Source organism: Triticum dicoccoides, chromosome 2B (genome assembly GCF_002162155.2).
Source record: "Triticum dicoccoides isolate Atlit2015 ecotype Zavitan chromosome 2B, WEW_v2.0, whole genome shotgun sequence".
Classification (NCBI taxonomy): Eukaryota; Viridiplantae; Streptophyta; class Magnoliopsida; order Poales; family Poaceae; genus Triticum; species Triticum dicoccoides.
In genome coordinates, this window is record NC_041383.1 from 243,174,587 (window position 1) to 243,184,230 (window position 9,644).

The 9,644-nt window shown below is 44.5% G+C and overlaps 1 long non-coding RNA gene across 1 annotated transcript; it reads right to left on the reverse strand.

Annotated features, from left to right (window-relative positions):
- Positions 1-5,827: 5,827 nt before the first annotated feature.
- Positions 5,828-9,638, reverse strand: LOC119363320. The gene is made up of 2 exons (XR_005173904.1): positions 7,116-9,638; positions 5,828-6,475 (listed from the first exon to the last, which is right to left on the reverse strand). It is a non-coding gene; the product is annotated as an uncharacterized LOC119363320 (long non-coding RNA).
- Between the last annotated feature and the right edge of the window lie 6 nt (positions 9,639-9,644).

Here is a 9,644-nt window from a genome sequence, read left to right on the forward strand (position 1 = left end):
GGACCCCTTCGTGACGACACATCGATGTCGCCCGCTTCATGAGTCGGAGAAGGGGGTGGGGTTTCGCTCTCCATCATCTCCGGAGGAAGGTCCCCCGAAGACAAACCCTGTTGAGAGGAGCTGTTGGCCAGACTGGAAAAAGTTGAACCTTGGTTATTGATCCAGGAGAAACACAGTATCTTCGGATCGTAAATTGACTTATAGCTCGTTGGAGGTCTGGCCCGTTGGAGGGCATGGTGCGGTGAGGAAGCCCGTCGGGGCAAGGTCCCCTGGGGATGTCTTCTTCCCTAATTTTGGCATCCGCCTCCAAGTCTTCGGAGGCAGCCCTCTTCTTCCCGCGCGGGGAGGAGGCCTTAGCCTCTCCTTCCCGACTATCCTCCCTAAGGGAGGTAACAATTCCCCCGGTCCGGATGCATAGCGTGTGGGGCTCGGATTCTTCATCCCTCCCCTTGTCCGTCCCTGAGGGCATTCTGCTGAGTACCCGGTCGAGCATCTTGGCCATAGCGGGGACGGGCGAGCCTTCGGGAAGCGGTGCCGGACACCTAATTCTCTCAGCCTTGCTGAACCATTCCTGGACACGGTTGATTGTTAGAATGAACAGTCACGATAAATACAAAACAGTGTGTCCGGTATCAAGGCTACTTACTTCGGTATCTAGGCGATTGCAGCTTAGGCCCGCATACTCGGTGGTGTCCGGACATACTACTTTCTGTCCGAAGAACAACTTGCACATCTCTTCGGGCTTCAAGCCGAAGAAGTGCTTCATAGTTCGCGGACCCTCCGGATTGAACTCCCACATCCGAAGAGGCCAGCGTTGGCACGGCAACATCCGCCGGATTAACATCACTTGCATTATGCTCAGGGCCGGTCCTCAGATTTTGGGGGCCTGGGGCGAACTAAAAATTGGGGGCCCTTAATATACAAGTCCTTGTAATATACTTTTGTGTAAAAAATGTATATATAAATTATTATCAGTAACAAATGAATGGATCCAAAATCAGTATGCGTATCAAATTTATACATATTACCTAAAAAATTCTTCTAACATTCCTCGATGCAAAGTCACTTATGACGGGGTCGATGTCAATCTCATCCAATAAATAATTTCTTCTCGATGCATAATGTAGCCAAACCATTTAATCTATCTTGAGTCAATGTTGACCTCAAATAATTCTTCAATTATTTCAACTTCAAAAAGTTTCTTTCGGCCGATGCGACCGTCACAGCCATAGTAAAAAAGTTGCGATAGGCAATGGAGATATTAGGATAACAATCAACAATGGCTCTATTCCCATTTCAGTTGCAATACCTTTAGCGATGCTCAAACTTGAAGAAAACCCCTCATCTCTGTACTTCTCAAAATATTGTGTTATACCTTTTGTTTTCTTCAAAGCGGAGTCAATGCACATGGTTGACGATTGCAACATCTTGCTAACTTTATTTACAGCAAATAGAATATCATGTCAGATAATCATACCAACTAGAAACTCAAAGCGACCAAGTGAGTCAAATCAGACAAAGCTGACCTTAACTCAGTGGCATCCGACGAGTTACCTACATTCTCGGAGCCACTTACATTGTTATTGTCGATGTTGGAGTTGATATTTTCTTCTTGCTGATCAGAGTCCAAATTTTCATTAGTTTGTTGCTCTTTCACTATGGCAACAATCGCCAACGCATCAGTTGGGTTTGGCGAAGTAGTGGAAGCACCAATATTACTTGGCTTGAGAAATTTGTGAATACCTCCACGCTGTGAGTGTATCAGTCTATTCACTAACTTCTTCTTTTTTCCTTTTGTCGCTGCCCGATGGATATTTCCTCCTGTTGTATGAATAATATACCTCAAACCTGATGGTCAAACTTCTGTAGTCTGTACGTTTCTAAAGTCTACAGATGACGGAGAGGAGAGGAGAGCAATTGAGCAAAGCTGCAAAGGCCAAAGGAGCGTGAAGATGGGGGCCTCAGAATTGAAATCGGTGGCGAACATAACCAGATTAGGAAGGAGATTACCGGCGGACGGCGATGTGCGAGTGCATCTGTGCGTGCGTGCGTGTACGGCGTCGGTGGCTAGCAGCTAGGGCTGGGACGTGGGAATCATTGCCGGATTCTTCGTGATGGAATAGTCGAACGTAACAGGAAGGAAACCGTCCAGCCACTGATTGTTCGCTATCTTTCCTTTTTTCCCGAGGATCTCTCGCTACCTTTCCTGAGAACAAATGACTCGATCGCTGGCCGCTGGGATCAGGCGATTGGCTTGCTACTCTCCTATACTCCCGTTCGTCAGACTGCAGTACTATGGGCCTTAGGCGGCCCCCCTAGATTTTGGGGGCCCGGGGCGGCCGCCCCCCTGCCCCCCACAGGGCCGGCCCTGATTGTGCTGACAAGGTTGATATCCCTATCGAGAAGCTCCCGGATGCGGTTCTGTAGTATTGGCACATCGCCTGCGGGCCCCCAATTACGCCCTACGTCTGTCCAGGACGCCAACTGCGACGGAGGGCCCGAGCAGAACTCAGGGGCAGCTACCCACTTCGTGCCCCTTGGGGCCGTAGCATAAAACCACCTCGGCTGCCATACATCAGATACTTTTGGGAAAGAATCCTCCGGCCATGGGGCATCGGCGTTTCTTCTTATTACAACACCTCCGCACTCCAAATGTCGCCCCCCGATCATCTTCGGCTTCACATTGAAGGTCTTGAGCCATAAGCCAAAGTGCGGGGTGATGTGGAGAAAAGCCTCGCACACGATAATGAACGATGAGATATGGAGGATGGTGTCTGGAGCCAGATCATGAAAATCCAACCCGTAATGGAACATGAGCCCCCTCACGAAGGGATCGAGGGTGAAACCCAAACCGCGGAGGAAGTGTGGGACGAAAACAACACGCTCATTGGGCTCCGGCGTAGGGATGACGTGCCCTGGAGCAGGGAGCCTGTGCTGGATATCTACGGTCAGGTATCCAACCTCCCTAAGTTTTGCAATGTCCTTCTCTTCGATCGAGGAGGCCACCCACCGGCCTTGATGGTCGGATCCGGACATATTGGAGGATTCCGGCGAAGCGGGGCTTGGGCTTTGGGTGTTAGAACTCAAGGTGCGAGAAGGCGCGATGAAGGTGAAAAAAGAGGCGTAGGTCTCGACCCCTTTATAAAGAAGGTGAATATCAAGAGTCCCCGGTGTGACCGTTTGAGGCTTATCTAAAACACACACACGGGGTTATACCAACAGTCGTCGTGGGGTCACGCACACTCATATTGATGGAAAATCCCGTAATAAAAGGGACACGATCTCTGCCTTGACGGGACGTGCCAATAAAAAATCGCCTCGTAACACGAGTCGTTGTGGGATAGGGAACGACGGTTCGCGATTGGACCAAGCCACGATGCAAGGGCACGACGCACGAAGATTGCCAGCAAATCAGATCTATGCCGTGTGAAGATCATCTTGCAGATCCGGACACGGCCTACGTGTTCGATAACCACTTTGGAGTATTCGTAGGAGGAACCCGCCTTGCAATACTGAAGACAATACCGCACGCCGAACTCATCGTCATCGAAGCCTGGTTTAGGGGCTACTGAGGGAGTCCTAGATTAGGGGGTATCCGGACGGCCGGACTGTGTACAACATTCGGACTATTGAAGTGTGACGATACAAGACTCAAGACTTCGGCCCGTGTCCGATGGGACTCTCCTTTGCGTGGGAGGCAAGCTTGGCGATCCGGATATTATATTTCCTTCCTTGTAACCGACTCCATGTAAACTCTAGCCCTCTCCGGTGTCTATATAAACCGGAGAGGTTGGTCCTTAGAAGCCGATCACAATTACATTCATACCATCATAGGCTAGCTCTTAGGGTTGGCCTCTACGATCTCAGGGTAGATCTACTCTTGTACTACCCATATCATCAATATTAATCAAGCAGGAAGTAGGGTTTTACCTTCATCGAGAGGGTCCGAACCTGGGTAAACATCTGTGTCCCTTGCTTCCTGTTACCATCAGCCTTGACGCACAGATCGGGACCCCGTACCCGAGATCCGCCGGTTTTGACACCGACACCAGTGTCGTGATCCGAATAGCTATTCTAATATATATATATATATATATATATACACACACACACACACATCTGGGCTATTCTGTTACGCGTAACAGAATATTATTCTGTTACCCTTTTTGAACTGACGGTTTCAGGTGGTTGTACTGATGTTTTCGAAGCGATTGAACTGATGCTTTTACTTGTGTTTAAAAGATCGTCTTCTTTAGTTCAAAAACTTCTTTTAATTTTTTGGTCGGAACGGGGCGTGTAATATATCGTTGGAAAGCTCTTGAAAATCATATTTCAAGTATATTGAACGTTTTTGCAAAATCATTATGGTTCAAGAGCAGTTTTGAAAAAACCTTTTTTTCAAAACCGAAAACGTGAATCGTATTTTGGACTCAATTTTTAAATGGTTTGTCGGAATTGAGCAAATAAGATGGTGTTGGGAAGCTAGTGAAAATCCGCATCTTCCATATATGTATTGTTTTTTTCAATTATATATGATTTAGAAGTAATTTGAAAAACGGTGAAATTCTGGGCGAAACGTATTTTCGCGATTTTTTTGCAAAGGGTTTGTCGAATTGACGCAAATGATACGGCGTTGGAAAGCTATGGAAAATGTGCAACTTTTTCGTATAGAAATGTTTTTCTAATTCCTTGTGGTTTAAAAACGAATTCGAATACGGTCAAATTTGATTTTAAACGCGATTTTTTTAAAAAGTTTGTCGAGATATGGCAAATAATATACCGTTGGATAGCCATCGAAAATGCAAAACTTAGTCATGTTGAATGTTTTCTCTACTTCGCAACCGTTTAAGAGTAATTTTGAATACGGCATGACGGATCCTGCTGTTTTCTCGTCTGAAAAACAAAGTAGTCGTACTGATATATGTGTATGTTTGTACTGAGTTATTTTTCGTAGAGTAATTTTAAATGGTTCCGAAAAAAGGTACTTGTACTGATGCTTGCATGGATTTGTACTAAGCATGTTTTCACTAACTAGATTTTGCACTGTTTTTTGGGTAATATTTTTCTCGTAAATTTTCAACGGTTTACTGTATCCTAGCCCTGAACTTGCATGGTTTATATTGTTGAACTCAATGTTATTGTATCGTCGGCCCTGCACTTGCATGGTTTATATCATCGAACTGAATTGTATTTTTTTCAAAAAGAAAATGTTTTTTTGAACTAAACATTTTTTTACAACGATGTTCTGGACTTCTCTTATTTTACGACTTGTGCTTTTACCATTTGAATTGCATGGGGTTCCTTTTTGCTTGAACTTTTACAATTTGAATTTCTTCATTTCTTTTATTCCGAACGGACCACCATTTTTAACTTGTACTGATCAATATTTTTAATTAAACCATTTTTCCTTTGTAGAACGGACCACCGTTTTTGTTTGTACGGATCAGTTATAGAACTTGGATGTCAACGTCATAGAATTACACTTTGAACGGATCACCTTCTTCCATCTGGACTGACCACAAAACTTGCATCAGGAAACTCACAAAAACAAGGACGATTACAACGAGATCGACGAGAATGTATGAACCATACCATTTTTAGCTCAATAAATACTATACACAGAACAAGCAGAACTTATTAAACAAGATGTTTTTGAAGTTTCTCACATTAACACTTTTTATAATACAAAACTGAATGGTTCACTTTTACCTCCTCTCTTTTAAAGTATTACAAACTGATGAACTAAAATAAAATGGTGAGCACAGTGCATTTTTGTACCACAGTTGGTAATAGGGGCACAATCCATGTGAATTGTACAAAAGGTAAGTAACACTAAAAATGGATTGTTGATGTTTTTATAGAGTTTGTAGTACCATCACAATCAAAGTTCGTACTGACATAAGCTCTGGTCGTGCTCCGGCCAGAAAAAGATACATAACTACACTACGGCCAAAGTATTACAAACTGACAAACATAATCAGCCACCTCGCTAGAACAGAGCATCTCAGACGTCTCTACTCCTGTTGCTTTTCCTTGTGCAAGAGGCTGTTGACGGAGCACGCAGTGATGCAGGTGGCCATGGTAGCGACACGGGCAGTGTGACGCAGGTCTCCGAACTGATGGTCGCGATGAACTCGGCCACCCTGAAGCCACGGAGTTGGACCGAGCATGGCGCTGAAGTTGAGTAGAACATTTAGGAATTAGGATAATTAGGAAACAACAAACAAGTGAAGAAACTGTGAAGTGAAATGAGTTATAGAAGACAGTATGCATATTTCTCACTAAAGCAAACTTCTGTACGTGCATACAACTCTTTTTTAACTTGGACGACACCTAGTGCTCAACTTGGACGATGACCAGTGCTCAACTCGAACGGAGGAGGTTGTCGTTGCTTTTTAACCATGAATGCTTCTAAAGACACTGAGAGTTCATCTCAAGCTGGGCCAAGAAGCAATGCATACATCTTATTTTTATTCTGCAAGAACGAAACACTCCAACAATTAACAACTTACCTATCAGTACATGCAAAACAATTTCAGTTTTGAGAACAAACTTCCATTGATGTGTTAAACTCTAAAATCTGTATAGAGGACAGGATGGGTCTGGGGTACTTAGAAAATCTTGGCACGCTTTTACCATGAGGCACCTTCTCCCTGATGTTGAATAGAAGAATGTAGGTAAAGAAACAATTCAATTTTTTTTTCTAAAATAAGAATTGAACTGAACAAAAATTAGATATTGAGCTAAACTAAAACAAGAAACTAGACTAAATTAAAATAAGAAATGAAACTTAACTAGAATTTGAAATTGAACTGAAATAAAATAAGAGCTTTTCTTGCATATCCCGACTTAAACTTTTCTCCTAGTGATTTTTTTGTTGATATTTTTGTGTTCTTTATTTTCTACGTTCTTGCCTCTGAAATTTCTCGTAGTGCAAAATTTGTATGCCATGATTAAAACAGAGAGGTATACGTGAACTTTGTAGCATTGGAGATCTGAACTTATGTACGTATCACATTTGAGCTTCAATAACCTTTTTCGTAGATCCAAAACAAAAAAACAGAAAATACAACCACATGGACCAACACATTTGGAGGGAGAAACTATAGACGTACATCATGGGGTAGCAAATAATATGAACTCCAGGCACAACATTTTTTTAACTTCTTTTTGTATCTCGCAAACTGAAAATAAGAAGAAAGCAAATTAGAACACAAAGTAAGAAGAAAGCAGAGCACCAGTCCTTGTGCGGCATGGATCCGTCAACCCTTTTGCATCCTAGTTCCAGTCAGCATGATCTAGCACCTCCTGGATCAAGCTGCAGTAGTGCAGCACAACGCATCAGAGAGATAAAAAGGTGAGTAGCAGCATGTACAGGAAGGGGAGAAACCAACTATAACACACGAGCATCCACGGGCAGAGAGAGATGCACCAACGGCTGGACATGCACGTTGTCAGTGGAGGGATGGTAGCCTGCTTTGTCGGGCAAAGACGCTGGCCCTCACCGTCAGGCACCGGAGATGTGGCGCGGCAGTGCTCGGGTGTCCCGGAGCAACGCGACGCGGGTTGGCGGGCTAGGCGTCGGGGTGGCGACCGCGACGACTGTACTAGCAGACTGAATAAGAAGTTCAGAACTGGGAGCAAAGACCGTTGGAAACATGTTTACAATTTTACATTATATGATAAAAAACAAACTTAAATTACCATGCTAAAAATTCAAAATCTTCAGAGTTGGGTGCCTATAACTGAACCGACAACCCATTTTTCTTGCAACGGAGTACCACAATAGTAACTCGTGGCCTGACTGTAATCAAATACTAGAACCCATGGACTACGCATAACCACAAGCACTTGTTTGTGCTATATGAAGAAGATGAAACACAAAGGAAATCAGACTCATCACAGGGAAGTAGATGAACCGAAAAGCATACAAAATATGAACTTGTGCATCTTGTTTTTTGCTGCAACCTACAAAACAGGAACAAATATGAGAGAGGAGGTTTTAGCAAGCAGAACTTACTGGGGTCTAGCATTCAAACTTTTAAATGTTCGTGCTACCGAAAAGAGAGAATAGGAACATGCCTGGACCAGATCAGCGGCTTCCTCTCATACGCCACAAGGGAAACACATACACACACACGAACTGACCAGAATACACAACACGTCAGGCTAGATATATAAACTAATTACTTGTCTTCTTGACAATGAACTGATAAGAATACACAACATGGCCGGCTAGCCACGAGCTTCTTGAAGAACTCCCCTAATGCAGGTTTTTGGTTTTTTGTGGTCTTTCAGTGTTCACGTTCTTTTCTGAACTCCCTGTCTTCTTGACTATGAACTTACTATGTAGAAGGATGCTCGCGTGCTTTTCTTAACCATAGAGGTAGCTTCAGAAAGTTAATTTGGTGGTGCACAAGACCAACTCCAATGGTGACTGAATGCAAAATAAATTGGTTCTTTCTTGCACCCATCTGCTAGCAAAGGAACATCACACTCCTATGGTAGTAATACATGAACTCCCCGAGGACACAAATTCTTAGATTAGCACCTAAAGTACAGATCACACATGAAAATTGCTCTAAGTGGAGAAATGATCACACACGAAAAATGATAATTGCAAGGAAACCTTTATCTATAAAAAGCTCTCTGAATACCTTATTGAACTATCTGTATTGAACTTGCAAACGTTCATTTTTGCACTTATCCAAAATGTTTGAAAGGATCAGGTTGTTTGACATTTTTTGAACACACCTTTTCATCTCACTGTATGGTATTCATGTGTGCTATCCTCTCATAGGTATTTACACAAACAGGTGGTGTGCTATGAAGATCAATGGTACTGTGAGAGAGTGAAATCAGAACTGAAGCTCGTTACAAGTTCTTGACAAAAAGGAGCAGCAGATAACCATTAGTACATTACTCACAACAAACAAAACTCGCCCCATACATAGCAATTTCATAAATCTGCACGCACCTTGGGGATTCCACTAGACCTAGTCACTGAATCAACTATGACAGATTGCTCTGAACCTTGCGAGTTGTGTTCTCTATTCTTGGCATGAGTGGTTGGAGCAGTAGCAGAATTCGGTGCCAGCTGATGGATGCAAGTCTTGCGGTTCGAAGAGCCACTATGTGCCACTGCAGTACTCTGCGACGACCATACCAACAACACGGCCGAGTACGCCACACTAACGACCCCTGCCCGAGGTGCTTCCCCATGGACAAGGAGCCGACAAAGAGAATTGCAACCATGGCAAAGTTCAATCCTGCTTGAGAGAACAGGTCAACTGCAATACATAGAGCAGATCGCCAAGCCGGCCGTCAGCGCTTGCCCATGTCATCCAGCAGCTCATTTCTTGCACGCATCTGCCCCATATCGCATCGCCGGAGTGGGAAGATGCATAGGTCCAGCCATACAGAGAGGGAGAGCTCCAACAACGTCCCATGGAGGGACCTGAGAGGAGGGTGACAGGGTGTATGGAGTCGGCACGGGGGAGTTCTCTGGTGGGAATCAGGAGGAAGGCGGCTGGGCGCGAGGAGGAAGGCTACCGGAGCGGGGGAGGAAGGCGACCGGAGCAGGGGAGGAAGGTGGCCGACGCGGGGGAGGGACGCGGTCGGCGTGGGAGAGGCAGGCGGCCGGC